The following is a 15,406-nucleotide window of genomic DNA, read 5'->3' on the forward strand; positions in this document are numbered from 1 at the left end:
ATGTGAATTTGGTCGTGGAGGATGGGCTAACATAATGTGATAACAGGTCATCCCAACATCTCTCCACAGAAAAGAATTGGTCTTCAGTGACTCTGACCAGTAAGATGCATGAAATGGCTCATGTATATGCAAAGGTAAATTCTGGCTCTGCCATCTACTGTCTGAGTGACCGTGGGCAAATTTCTAAGACCCAGTTTTCTGTAAAATGAGAATAATAATAATACTTATTATTATAACAGTATAAAGATCAAATAAGAAGGTGCTTGAAAAGCACCTAGAATGGTCCCTGGTCCATAGTACTGCTCAATAACCAAAAGCCTTTATAATTTAATGTGCTATCAACTACATTTACAGAGTACAGACCATGTGGAAGGGTTGCATCAGTTCCCCGTGGCGCTCTTTAAATCCTGTGTAAAGAAAACAGGGGGGAGGGTATAGCTCAAGTGGTAGAGAGCATGCTTAGCCTGCACGAGGTCCTGGGTTCAACCCCCAGTGTCTCCTCCAAAAATAAATAAGTAAATAAATAAACCTAATCCTCCCCTACTGCCAAAATGAAATAATTAAATAATACAATTTAAAAAGAAAAAAGAAAAAAAAAAAAGAAAACAGGGCTTTATTTATGGGGCTGCTGTTGGGGTGAAATGTCTCCTACTCTAGAGAAGAAACCCTGCTCAAGGAAGTACATGTTATTAATAAAACCACCGTCTTCGCCCTTCAGGTGCTTGATCGCCATCAGTTCCTTTAGGTCCCACAACAACTCTTACGAGATCGGTCTTCCTCTCTCCTGCGTGGCTGAGTTTCGGCAAGGTTACCTGCCTGAGTGAGGGTCAGTGACAGGATGAGAACCACGGTCTGTGGGACTCCACAGAGTCCATGAGTTGAACCCCTTGGCTGAATAGCCTTCTGCCACTGTTACTTGTGCTTTCTCTGGGCTTTGCTTTCCTGAAGCCAAAGGTCACTCTTGTCCCTCCTCTCCTGTTGCAGGCTCACAGGCTGCAGCAGGTGGGAGTCAGTTTTCTGCACTCCCTACAGGTTTCCTGGGTCCATCTTTCTTCTGTTCCAGCATTAGCTGAAATTCATGTGCAGAGTCTTCAACCCTAGGTCCTCCTGATGCTTCCAGATGAGAGAAGGTGACCCCGAGCTCAGGCCAGGCTGGGCTGTCCACAAAGCGTGGGAAAATTATCAGCAGAGACAAAAAATAAATGTTCTCCCTCAAGAACTGTTTTTGTAGGGCTGCATTTTCTGATGTGAAGAGCACATTTTTTGTTAATCTGTTCTCAGTGGCAGAATCAGGGAGAGTGGGAACAGGGCTATTTTATCTACCCCAAACAATTCATCAAACAAACTCAGGGGATCTGAGATAGTCTCTGACAAATAAGTCAACAGTGCTCCCTTTGTCTCGGACCACACATGCAAACCGTTTCTTTTAAAGGTAGAGGAGGTCATCTTGATGTTCTGTGGATGTCTGCAGGCGACACATGCTTTCCTTTACTCCTTCCTGGCCCCCAGGGTGACTGCAGATCTTAAAGGCTGTTTGGGGAGGAGAGTGGGAAATACTGAATGGCAAGGGAAGGCAGAACTTGGTTGTCCATAGAGAGTTTGGGCCTCTGTGGGGAAGAACTGGCTAGGCCTCTGGGAAAGCACTGAGAGGTAGACACACAGTTGCCCTTGTGGCATGCCCCTCTCCAGAACATGGTAGCTTTTTTTCTGCTTTGGGACAGGAAAAGTAATAATACTGATTACAGCTAATGTTCTCTGAGCACTTTCAGAGTGCTGGGCTTGAGGATAAAGCCCTGTGCAGATTATCTCATTTCATCTTCACAGCAGTCCAGGGAGGCGGGGAAAGCTATTATTCTGTTTCCCGATTGATAACTGAGGTTCAGAGAGGTTAAGTCACTGGCCTGAGGTCACACAGCTAGAAAGCAGGGAGGCAGAATTTGGACATGGACAATTTGATTCTAGTCCCATACTCTCAGGCCCAGAGAAGCTGTGACTTGCTCACAGTCGCAAGCTGGTTAGGGGGCAGAATAGGATTAGAATTTAGGCCTTCTGATTTTCAATTTTTCTGACCATATCACTCTGCCTTTTCATTTAAATTGTCATGGAAATGATATTTCAAAGGACCAAATTCAAGACAGCGTTCAGTTCATTCATTCAAATTAGTCTCACAAACAAGCAGACAAGCTTGGTCGTCTTCCTTTAACAGTGTTAAAGAGCAATCGAGGGGATTTTTGTTGTTTTTATTAAGATAATAATTTATAATAATAATTTAAAACAATAATAATAATAATTTATTAAAATGATTAAAATTATTTCTTTTCTGAGTATGAAAGTAATATAAGCTCATTGCAGAAAATTTGGAACATATAATAAAGTAAAATTTTTAAAATGACTCATACTCCCCATACCTAGAGGAAATGTTAGCGTTTTAGCATATTTTTAAAAATATGGTTGACTTCATGATCTATATGTATCTAATTTTATATCCAACTTGAAGTTATATTGCTGATGATAAATAGGTTTTAAATATGATTGACTGGTACTTAGAAGGGTTCTGTGGCCTTGTGTACATCTTCGGTGAACTGATGATGGTTGCTGCAGGTCCATGGTTGAGGACTGCATCAGGAGAAGCATTTATCTGGTATACTTTTAGGGGCTGCATCATGGCTGCACTTCATTTGAAGACATTTTGCTGCTAGTGTTATTTCCGGGAACGATGACGTTGGGGCAGGCGAAGGGCTTACTCTCATGTATTGATGAGGTTTGCCTGGTGGCCTCGATTAGAGCCAGAATTTCCCTTACTGTCAAAAGGACAGTGCTTCATGTGGCAGAAGGATTTGGGTCCTCTCTTGATAGGTATGTGGAGGCCCTGATCCCTGAGACAGAGGGACTGGGGTTGGAATAGCCTGCCTCGCGGGGTTTGTCAACTCCATGCCTCTCCATCTCGTCTTTGTCTGGTTGCCTGTTTGTCATCTTGCACTTGGCCTTCTGTATAGCAAAATGCGGAAGTGAACCACTCTCTGATGTCAGAGTCCTCTGCTCCCCTTTACTTATTAAATCCCTGAAATAGTGAACTTAGGGTTGGAAAAGACCTTCAGGTGCATTCCAAAGCTCTTATCTTACAGAGGAGGCTTTACATGGAGTGTGACACAGGCTGGCCTAAAGTCGTGGTCTCCTGGCCTGTGTTCAGCTCTTCCCCTTCCTTGTTGATTTGCTTTCAAACTCCATGGCATTATATTTTTATAAGGAGAAAAAGACATTGACGGATGGATTTAAAATCTTACAGAAATGATCCACTTGTAGAGAAGAGCCTTGTTGAGTCATTTACATTTTACACCTTGATTCTTCCAGTTATCTGTGCCCACTGTGACTGGTTTCCAAACCAAAAATTAGATCATGTGGTCAAAGAGTCCTGAGTTGATTTGTGAAGTTATTTTAAAAAAAAAGGTGTTATACAGGTTTACAAAGAAAATCATAATTAGTTACTTAGTGATTTATCTATTGAGGAAGTACTATTTTAAGGTTTTTACATGACTTTTCTCCTTTAGTTTTCCCACGATCCTATTACATAAGTATCAGGAGTATGTTTATTTGACAGATGAGGAAACCAAGGTGTAGAGAAGTTGGTAGACTTAACTAGGGTCAAGGGTGTGACTGAAGATATTTGATAATTTATCCTGATTTACTGTAAACTGGCACCTGGTGGTGAGCCCCCCAAAGTCAGGTTTAACCGTGTTTTAGTTAGAAGTCTTGATGCCACTTAATTCTATAGTAGTGGACTGACTCAGGTTGACATTTGAGCTTTCCAGCGTTCAGACTTTCTTATCTAAACCACAGTCTCCATTCGGTGAGCAGTGGGCTTTGGGATTGCTGCATTCACAGAGGAGGAAGGGCAGAGGTGACGGGGGATGGGGCTAACCTCTTTTGAAATCCTGCTTATGAGTTTGGGACCATGTTCATCCTGAGGTTTTGACTCTCATCAAAGCCCTGGTAACTTAATTATTAAAATGTATTCACTCACCCTGTAAAAGACAGAAGTTTCATCACATTCCTTTTAGGCTGTCTCTACTCGGTGACTGAATGTCTGGGTTGTGTCATAACAAGGCCAATTAAAAAGAAAAAGTCACAGAGTCAAGGCATATCCCCTACCCTCTGAATCAGGTTCATGCCCCTCTCAGGGTGTATAAATCCCCTGCTCTGCTGGGGCTCAGGGCTGCTCCTCTGGAGCCTGTTGTGCAGTTTTATGGCCTGCACTGACCTCATGATGTCACTGGATCATCAGAGGAGGCGGCATGTGGTTACGAAAGGCTGGCTCCTAAGAAGCAGGCCCAAGGCATGGAAAACGGAGAGGCATCCTAGAAACAGCCCCAGGGAGCCAGAAAAAGGAACTGGGCAGCAATCCTAGGGCAGGATTTCTGCCACCTGCACTTGGGCAGTTGGACATGGTGGCCATACTTCGGCCAGCTATTTGCATTTGAGCATGAAATCTGACTCCAAGGTGATCCAAAGCAGGGAAAAAAAAAAAACCCAAACAAATATTGAAGCAGCTATGCTGGCCAACAGGTTGTTAAAAATAATACTCAACCAATGTCAACTCCCATTTTGCTGCGTGAAGCATATAGGTCTCATTGGTATATATGACATAGGGCCTAGGCAGGTAACACTAAAGGGATCTCTGGTCCTGGCGATGCTGGGCAAGTCATTTGGCTTAGGGCTCTGTTTATCTTTATCAAGGCAGCTTTTTTTTTTTTTTTTTTTTTTTTTAAGATTCCTTTAAAAATAATAAATACTAATACTAAAAAGGTTTCCATCAAGCCCATCTTCCAAAGAAGTTTGGAACTCTAGATGGTTAGGAGAGCGATGTTTGTCTTGGTCAGGCACACTACCTGTAAGGTGATTATCTATGGAAAGAGCCCTGGATTGAGAGTCTGAACACCCAAGTTCTCAGCTCTGGTTCAGCATGTATTTGGGGTCCCATTGGGCAGATCCTCCGCACGCTATGACTCCACTTCCCTCTCTAAAAACTAATTCAGTTCCATGCAGCTTGAAGACACCACACATCGATTTCTTTAGCCTCTTTATGACATAATTAAATAACCCTTTCCAATTCTTGAGACCACTAGGGAACAGTCTTTGAAAATATGTATTTATTCAGCCGCCAACTCAATGATCATTGTAAGTTGGACGGAAAAGACTCCAGGAGTCACTGGGAACCATGTTTTCAGGTTACCATCAGTATGGAGATCCAGAAACTAAAAGGAATTAGGGTGAGTAACAACACATAGTGAAGCAGGCTGAAAACCAGTGAGACTTGAATCACTTGTTGGTAATAGATGGACCTTTTCCAGCCACCTTAGTCCTCAGAATGTTTTCATCCATAGGTAGTTATTTATTTATTTAATAAATGGAACCTGGCCAAAGTTTGTTGAAAGCAAAGGTTATTTAAAATATTTTTAACCCTTAAAATTATCCACCAAACAACAACTCAGAAGCCACACATGATACAGACAGACAGAGGGAGTGCCTGTGATGAGTGCTGCCTTCACTTCCAGTGATACCACTGCTGTTTCTCACCTTTGTTTCCCCATGCTCTTTGGAAGAATAGGTGTGAAATGTTACCTTTCTTTCAGTCTTCCAGTACTTCCAGGGAGATCTGAAGTCTGCCCCCTGGGACCAACTTCCGTCACTACTGCACCATTTCCTTGACGCAGCTGGGGGTCTCCTGTTCACAGCTGGCCCTTATCCTTCTTGCCCCCTCTAAGGCCTCCTGCATCATTGAGAAAATTGCCTCTTTAAGCCAATTCCCTGCATGCAACTTTCTAGGCCTTTAAAAATTGTCATTAGTAAAAACGTGATCTTGGTTCGTTGTAGAAAATTTAGGAACTGAAAGACAAGCAAAAAGAAACACAGAAATTACCCATAAACCCATGACCCCGAGAGAGCCATTGTGAAAATGTTAGTGTATTTCCTGGCATTTGTGTGTGAGTGGAGAGAAGTGAGCGAGGAGACAGCAGTGCCAGATGAGGCCAGAGGGAGATACCAAGCGCACAAGGCCTTGCAGCCAGTGCCGCGGATCTGGGACTTTCTTCTGAGTGCAATGAGAAAACGAGGAGGAGTTTCCGTAGGACCAAGAGAAGATCATGTATGTGTTTTAGAAAGATCACCATGACTGCAGTGTGGAGACCAGACTGAAGGCAAGAGGCCAGTTAGGAAGCCATGTAAGAAGGAAGCCATGTGCTCATTCTCAAGATCTCACCTTGCGTCATTTCCCTTTTCTGAAATATTCTCCTTTCTTCTTAGGTCCATCCAAACTCTACCTCTTCTTCAAACAACTTCGAGTACCCAGCTCTTCAAACCTTTCTTGACTTCCGTCTCCTCTAGAGTTTTACTCAGTTGTTGGGCCACCTTCTTCCAGCTGACCCACGGAGTGTAACCCACAGCTGCACTGAACCAGGGCAGTCTCGTGGGGCTGGTCACAAAGCTTTTTCATCTTCACTTTCCCATTATCCATACTTGCGTTATCTCTTGAAGGATCCTATCAGACATGATAAATTAATGAATAATAAAATGTAAACAAAATGAACTCTATTATCCCTCCCAGGGCAATCGCTTTTTTAAAAACTTCAATCCTATACACAAGCAGGGGGAATAGTATAGTGAGCTCCTGAATGCCGCCAGCCAACCTCCACAGTCATCAGCTCAAGGCAAATCTTGCTTCTTTTGCACTCCCAACTACTCCATCCTGCCTCCCACATCTTATGTGGGCAATTGCATCATAATAGACAAAATAAATTAACCCCAAAGAGTGCATCTTTAAGGGGGAACTACTGGCCATTTTATCAGATAGTTGGGGAAGAAGTTTCCACTGTGCTCTTTTGAGCAATCACATCACATGTGAAGAAGTCAGTGCGTGCACTGAGTGCCTGGGATATATAAATATGTGAGCATGAAGCACATAATACTTTGGGGAAGGAAAATGTTGCCATACAGTCTAGCACAATTTTCTGGGGAATCTGAAATAGCATGTCAAATAGAGGTCAAACTACCCTTCTGAGGGGAGATACCTGGCAAAGGAAAATGTGCCAAACAGAATGACCTTCCACCCTCAAACATATCTGAAGCCAGAAAATGTGCTGGAGGAGTCAGCTTCCTGAAGAACCCAGGTACCCAAAAAGCCTGGAGTGGTGCTGGAGAGTAGTGCTCTAAAAGGCAATCTTTCTTTTTTTTTTAATTTAGGCAACATAATTAAATGATAATAGTACCATGTAGCACAGTTTTATGAAGCAATAATCCAGTTCCCAAATGGGTAAACTATAAACCTGATGGCCAAGTCATTTATCCCAATGAAGGAGCCTGATTATTGCAGGGGAAAGCAGGGGATTGCCCTGTTATGATGATTTTGCTACACAAGTTTAAGTAGGTCTAAGGCATTCAGTGTAGGTTCTTACCCTGGATAGGGAAGCTGAAGCTTTAAATCTGGGAGAAAGATGAAGGCAGATAGGGATGGACTGCGGGCTAGGGGATGTGTTTGAAGAGAGCTTGGGGGTGGTGAGACTCTGCCAAGGAAGCAAGTGGAAAGAATAGATGAATTCAGTGAAATTACAGCTTCAGAAAGAAAAACTCATACCACAATTTCTTATACTTTCTTGCTCAGAAAGCAAAAAACTATTTTCCAAAAACAAAACAAAACAAAACAAAACAATGGAGAAGGGAAAGAACTGTTCATTTGGGGGCTCTAACTATATGCCAGCATTTTTATACATTTTATCTCATTTAATCCTCACTGCAACCCTATGAAGTAAGGATTGTCTTCCATATGCTTTAATTGAGGAGAATGAGGCTCAGAGAAGACAAGTCATGTGCCCAGGATCACAGAACTCATGTGGGAGCCAGGATTCAAGCCTGCTCCTTTGACCATTTTGTTTGTCTCATCCAGAGAGTTAGAAGCAAGAGCTTCCACTGAAATCTGACCTGGTACTGGATGGATGCTCTCCAGGGTCCCCTTAGTGGTTCTTGATTGCAAAATGTTCTTATACTCTGGGCAGTAAAGAAAGAATGCTGAACACATTTTTTCCTAATGGGATCTTTGGAGCCAGGAAGGCAGCCTCCTGTTTCTCACAGAGCCCAGATCTGTCCTCTTCCCTGGCCACTTAATTTTCCTCTGCAAAGCATTTATTTTAGTCTGCCAAGCACCCAGTAGATTCCCAGGCACATGACATCGGTAAATACTGTGCAGTAAATACACAAATGAATGGAAGCATCACCTACACATGCATCTCTGCACAGAGAGCAGTACTGTATTGCAGGGCCATATCCTTTAGGGTTAGGCTTGAATGTTCACTCCTCTGCTTCTCCATCTTACTAAAGACGTCCACAGTTATTTTTCCATCTTCCTAGAGCACCTGTTGCTCTAGGTCCAGACCATTCGTGTCGCCAAGAACTCATATACTATAGTTTTTGTTGTTGGTTTAGTATAAGAGAATCTTGTCTCTCCTTGTAGAGTAAAGCAGCTTAAGGAAATGAACTTTCATTATTCTTGTGTCTGCCGTAGCACCTACCACAGCATTCCATTAGAAGGTTCCTGGTGAATGTCACTGACTTGAAGGGTCTAGATGAATTTGAGGAGGCAGAAGGCATAGTGGTTAAGAGCATGGGCTTTGGAGGGAAACAAAACTGTATTAGAAATCTGGCTCTGCTGCTTACTAGCCTTGAAAAACGTTCTCCCTCTGAGTGTCACCTCCCTTATCTGTAAAATGTGGACATCAGTGGTAGCTGCTATGTGTTGGATATTAAGGTTAAATGAGACTGAGCATGGTGAACACTAAGCATAGTGCTTGGCATAAACCTGATGCCCCAGTAAGTGGTAGGAAAAAGAAAAAAGAGAATGTAAGAGAGCTGACCTTCGTTTTCTTGCAACAGGAAGGGGTATGGCTATGGAAGAGAGGGTACAGGGAGTCCCTTAACTAGATCCAACTGTGACAACTCTGAGATGTGAATCGCTTGCAAAAGGCAACTGGTCTTAGAGAATATAGCCCTTGTTACTGACTTCCTTCTTGTGACTTTGAGATGCTATTAGTCATCTCTGTCTTCTGTCCCTCACTTGGGGATAGTAGGTCAGACCTACACCTGGTACATCTCTGCCATTTTCAAGTCTGAGAATCTACAACTAATTCTTCCTCAAGTGAGAAGGAATCCCATCTAAAAAAATCTATCCGCCTCAAAAAAAAAAAAAAAAAAAAGCAAGAAGAGCACAGGGCTGCAGGAAAAAAAGGAAACCAATATTTATTGAGTGCCTCCATATACCGAGCATTTACTGAAAATGTACTATACTGCATTTTGTGAACAAAAGTGGGACGACTTACTCTGGAAAAGCAAGCAATAAAGATATAAATATTGTATTTAATATCAGGTAGATGATTACCGTGAAGCAGAAAATAAAGTAGGGTGAGGGAATAGTAAGTAATAAAAATACTGCTTTAGATAATGTGGTCAGGGGAGGCCTCTTTGATACTGTGACTTTTGAGTGGAGACATGAGGTCCTGAGAGGGTGAGTTGGGCCAACTTCTAGAAGAAGGGCATTTCAGATGGAGGAGACAGAAAGTCATCTGAGGTGTTCAACATGGATGTTGTGGTCAAGGGACTGCAAGAAGGCAAATCTCACTGAATCAGCATGACCGAGGAAGAGAGTGGCAGGAGATGGTGCGGACAAGTACCCAGGAGCCAGGTCGTGTAAAACCTTGTAGGTAGTACTGCCTTCCCCCCAGGCAAGAGCATAGGAGGGTCCCGAGCACCACAGTCATGGAAAAAGCAAAACTTATTAACGAACACACAGGCCTCTATTCCTTGTGATTCAGCACTCAGTGTTAACACAGAGCAATTCAAACCCTACGCATCCACCCTTGTAATTAACACCATTCAGGCCCCAGAGGCACACTTGCCCTATGTCCTCAAAACAAAAGGTCACTGCATCCAAAAGCTGTAAAAGTTTGATTGAAAGTTGTGCTGTTGCTGACCTTGGAAACGGACGCTGATTAGGAGTTCGGAAAGGATTTGAGTGAAGTATTTAAATAAAAGAAAAGTTGATTTGATCAATTCTTCCTTCAAGATATCTCAAATATCAAAACATTTTTGCATAATGAAGTGCAAAATTATTTCCCAGCGGCGTCAAGCATCTATTTTCTTGCTTTTTTTCATATTCCAAAATGTGCTTCTGAAAGTACTCATGAATAAGGTTGCATATGGTGGTTAAAGAATGCTTTGCAATGTAAAAAAGTCATATTACTCTTAAATTTTTATATATATTTTTATATACGTTTAGTGGTAAAGTGTTAAATATGCTGTGATACAGGAGCTTTACATTGGCAACTAGATGAACCTTCAGTCTAGAATTACAAATAGTTTCATTTTATAAAAATATTAAAGAGGATTTAATTAGATTTTCAAAGAGGTAAATGCGTTTCAGCCTTATTTAAATACTTTGATTTAAAATGTTGACATTCATTAATATAAATAAACTTTTGCCTTTAAATTTTAGTAGATAATTTTGAATATTTTAATGAAAGTAGCATTTTTGCAAACATGAAAACAATTTTGTTTTGATTTTTGTATTTACATTAATTGAAATTTTTGATGAAAATTTATTCAGATATTATATACTTTGAATAAAAATACCTTTTAATACTTTAGGTAATTTCTGTCAGTAGAACACAAAATTACATGAAAGTCTTGATTGTAATAAATACTTGCTAATTTTGCTGAAATTAAGGCAAGAAAAAATTTATGGAATGAATGGATAGCAATTTATCATTTGTTTACACATTTATTTTATTATTCATCCAAACATATCTAGTCCATCAAGAAGACACCCAAAATGCATAATAATGATGAAAATGAATAGTTTTAGATATTTTGCCAATGTTTGGATATTTGAAAACCATAGATTTATACTTTAGTCACTTAAAAATAGATTTTAGTCATTTAAAAACGTATTTTTAGGTTTCACTCAATATTCCATATATTTATCAAGTATATAGGCAGGAAATATTTTTAAGCAGTTTGTCGTCTTGGTTTAAAACCTTAAAAAACTTGGAATGTGATAGGTGGATCTTCCTTTGGATTCTTGCCCTGGACCCTGCAAATGTTAGCAGAGGTCGACCTATACGCTATGGTTGAAAATGGGTTTTATTCCGTGTATAATGGACATTTGTTGGAGAATCTTGAGCAGGGACGAGACATGACCTGACTTATGTTCTTAAAATAGTTGTTCTGTCTGCTGGTAGGGAACAGATGGGCCAAGGTTAGCAAGCTATTGCAGTGGTCCAGGCAGGTTGGTGGGAGTAGGGTGATGGAGGTAGGATTGGTGAGAAATGGTCTAGATCTGTTCTTTAAGGTAGAGCCAAGATGGTTTGCTTATGGGTTGGTGTAGAATGTAAGAGAAAAGATTTAAGAATGACTTCAAGGTTTTTGACCTGAGCAACTGGCAAAGTGACAGTGCTAATCTTCTTCTTGCCTCTTGGGATTGCTATGAGGACTATTTAACTGAAATGCCGTGTGTAAAACATCTAGCACAGTGTCTGGTGCATAGTAGTTGCTCAATAAACGTTCGTTATGAGTTTTTTATTATTATCTCCTCATTTGTTTGTCTCTAGGGCCATGCAAAAATGCTGATTTTATAATTTTTATTTTTTTCCAGAAGGAGAAATTGGTCAAGAAGTTGGATGACTTTGTCAAGGCCGTACAGTTAATGAATTATAAAAGCCAGCTTAGAACTAGAGATTTCTGAGAGGGGCCGGCCGAGAGCTTTTGAGGGCCACTAGACCAGGACAAGAGCTGGTGTTTGCCAAGTGTGGACTGGGAACCTGGAAGTAAAACTTTGTTTTTGGAAAAGGAGCAGGTAAAAATGCATCTTCATGGAGACAGGGATCAGGACTTCTGGGTCCTGGGAGGAGTGAATTAGTCATAAGGCCAGAATAGCAGGAGCCTTTTGCCCGGAGTCAGCTCAGGTAACTGCTTTGTCCTTCCTGCGCCTGTTAATTCCATGAGTTACAGTCATTTAACAGCATTTAATAGGGGCAGCACCTGATGTCCATTGATGGTTGCATTGCAGACACATTCTAGGCCCTTTACCTGTATTACTGTTATTTTAAAATTCTTACAACAGCCCTGTGAGGGAAGCACTATAGTTGTCCCTCTTTCACAAGTCAGGAAACTGAGGCACTCTGGTTAAGTAACATGGCTAAAGTTACACAGCTAATAAGTAGTGGAGCCAGTTTCAAAACCAAGCATCAGAATTCACCCACTTTCAAGTTAAATCTGTTCATTTTATAGATACTTAAAACTGGAGATCAGAGAGGCCAACACCTTGCCTAAGATCACACAGCTAGTTGATGGCAGAACTTAGAACCCTTCAACCCTACCTAGTCCAAGCCTCTTCCACTGTCCCAGGCTAAAAGGAGCTTTTGCCTGTCTGTTAGAGGCTTTGGCTTTTTGAGGAACGAACCCCAGATCTGGGCATACTGCCTGATTTTGACTTAGTGGTTTTGAAATTTTGGCTTCTTGTGTCTTTTTCAGTTTTGTTTTATGAACCCCATTGGGGGAACTTGTTCATGGTTCTCTGCTTGGTTTCCCCATGGAATCAACAGCAGATGCATACGAACAAGTAGGTACCAAAAGTTCTTTAAACACTAGAATTGCGAGGAATTTTGATGGAGCTAGGACTCACTTCCTTTTTCCCTCCTTCTCACCATAAAACTGTAAGAGAGAGGGTTTACCAGCATGAAGGAAATGAGTAAGTCGGTTTCAAAGTTGCTTCTCAAATTTAACTCCAGGAATGAAAGCCTCACATCTCAGCCTTGACCCTGTGGGCTTAGGAAGACTGTTTCAACTGCTTAGGGGATAGGAAAGAGGCAAAAAGGTGCCTTGGGAAGATTAGGAATCCACTGGACAGAATCGTGAGGATAAACCTCTGATAGATGTGGTCTCTAACCTGCAGTGAGTTTACATATTCCTAGCCTTGGTTTCTTCACATTCAAAGTTCTTACAAGGGTCAATGAGTTTTTTTCTACATAATTATTCCTAGGTAATTCATAGGTTGTTTAGAAGGAAAACAATCCTTGCCTCCCCTAGGACCACCCCACTCCAAACTCCTGTAATTTCTTCCTGGGTCCTCTTGCCATTCTTTGCTTTAGCAGTGGTGAGATCAAAGAAACCAATCTATGGTATAGACTCTGCGTCTCTGTAAGATATTATCCAATTGTTTTTGGATTTCCAGAATACCAAACAGAATTAAAAACAAAGAAACTATGTTTCAAATAACAGGACAATCTGCCCTAAGCAGAGTTTCCAGGAGACAGGGAAAGAAAAGCTTCTTAGCCACTTGCAATGTCCAGCAGAAGATTCGCCCTTGGAGTCTTGCCCTCAATGAACCAGGTGGAGATGGTGCCGTGTCTTGTCTAGGTTAAATGGCAAGCCTTGTCCAACTAGAGATTTCATTTTAAATAAAAATGCCAGAGCTTCAAATTTGCTTTCTAAAGCCCCAGTGGGTGTGATTGCATTCTGGGGACATAAGATGGGGCTAAAAACTCTCCAAAGCTGCTATTCTAGGTGTCTAAACTCACCAGCTAAGATCACAGCAGGGACTACAGACGTCACACCTGGAATCTGGAATGAGCGTTATAAAATTGGCAAGGCTGAAAAGGCATTAGTAAACATTATTAAGAATTCCTTGCAGGCAATTAGACGCCAACAATATCTTTGGAGTGGGTCTTTTTTTCTTCCTTTTTTTTTTTTTTTTCATCTTTATTTCTATCTTGCTAATGAGAGAGTAATGAGCCACATACTTGTTACCTAGAAGGACTATCTCGGCAAAGCTCTAGTGAACTTAAAAACGGTATTTACAAACTGATTATTGTTCGCATTCATTTTAAATTTTAAATTAGAAGGAATTGTAATGGAGAGAGCCAGGAAACGAGTTGTTCCTCACTCAGGTTTCACGGGCCCTTAAACAGTGAAATGCTAAGATTTCTGCCACTGATGAACTGGCTGTGGGAGATGTTCTTAAACTCCGTAAAAGAACGCGTTTCCCAGCTCTGGATTTGTTTATTCCCCTTGGCTGGCTTACACAATGTGGTTGTCCGAAGTCACATTCAAGGCAATGATGTCTGGTATGTAGGCTCAGGTTTGTTTTCTGTTGAGAACACTCAGCCTTTTTGCCGACTCTCCACTACCCCCTCCTCTGTTTACTCATTCATTTCTTTCTTGAGCTCCCTTCTCTAAAGAGGGAGAGATTTCAGTTAAGAGGAGCAGGCTCTGGACCTCAGTTGAGACACTCCCCTCCTTGCCTGCAGGCCTTGTGCTTCCTACTGACCTGCAGGGACAGGGAGACGAACATGCCTGCACAGAGGGCTGGCCTCTGCACCGAGGCTGCGTCTTGGGTCCCAGCACCATTTGGAAGGGATGAAGAGAGGTGGGTTTCATATCCTTTTTCTCTTCTCGGCCCTTTAGTTTCCCATACCTATTTTTCCTTCTGGCTGTAAGGAAAAGGTGGAGAAGTACAGCTCTGCCATCCATGATCACTTCTTCTAGCTATTGGCCTGATTTATCATTCTTACTGTTTTTCTTTCGGTTTGGTTTAGCATCCGAGTGTACTTCTTACCCACCTGTGAAGGTCAGTCTGCGCTAAGTAATTTACTGGCGTTATTCTATTTGATACTCATGACAGCTAAGGCGACTGAGGCTTTGAGAGCTTGAAAAAATTGATGAAGCAGGGGTTTTAACCCAGGAGGTCAGACATCGGAACACCTGCTCAAGTGTCAGTTGAACTGAAGCAAATGTTCTTACATGCGAATGCTGTATGTCATGCCACTAACAAGAGTGAGTTTAAAATTCTTTCCATCACGTAAAGGATGTAGTAATGGCCAGAAGAAGTACTGAAATGAGCACAAGAATCTAAAATGGGAGATACTGGTTTCTAAATATTGGGTTCCTATATCCAGGAAGCAGATAAGCCCTTTTGACTGGGAAAAAACAAAGAAACATGACAACATGTTTCTCTTTTATGTGGAAGATTAATTTGCATTCAGTTCCCTTCTTTCAGGTGTCCCCTTGTCTCATAATCTCTGACCGTAGCTGTGTGCCAGCCTATGAGGATTAACGATCAGGGAGCAGTTGTTGCACAGGACCTTGAACCAAGTCACCAGCTGACACAGAGTGGGCCACAGGCTGTTCTAGGTGGAGTTCCCCGTTGGGAATATGCTTGATCAGAGAGTCCGGACATTGTTGGAGATTACAGGAGACGCCTGGTAAATCTGAAAGGGCTGGAAAGCCTTCATTCATTTCAGAGAATTAAAAAAATTATCCCTCATGTTGTGGAGAATAGCATACTCATTAAAAGTGTGAGGCTTTGGAA

At 41.7% G+C, this 15,406-nt stretch overlaps 1 protein-coding gene across 5 annotated transcripts in view; it reads left to right on the forward strand.

Annotated features, from left to right (window-relative positions):
- LSM11 (LSM11, U7 small nuclear RNA associated) overlaps positions 1-15,406 on the forward strand; it is a 770,814-nt gene that overhangs the window by 249,341 nt on the left and 506,067 nt on the right. Inside the window, exon 9 of one of the 5 annotated variants that reach the window (XR_004318858.1) lies at positions 6,301-6,486. The exons of the other annotated variants lie outside the window; for them this stretch is intronic. The gene's annotated coding sequence lies outside the window, so the exon portion shown is untranslated. Of the gene's footprint in view, positions 1-6,300; positions 6,487-15,406 lie in introns of those variants that run through there. 5 annotated transcript variants of the gene reach the window in all.

The sequence above is a fragment of the Camelus ferus genome, chromosome 3 (assembly GCF_009834535.1).
Source record: "Camelus ferus isolate YT-003-E chromosome 3, BCGSAC_Cfer_1.0, whole genome shotgun sequence".
NCBI classification, from domain to species: domain Eukaryota; kingdom Metazoa; phylum Chordata; class Mammalia; order Artiodactyla; family Camelidae; genus Camelus; species Camelus ferus.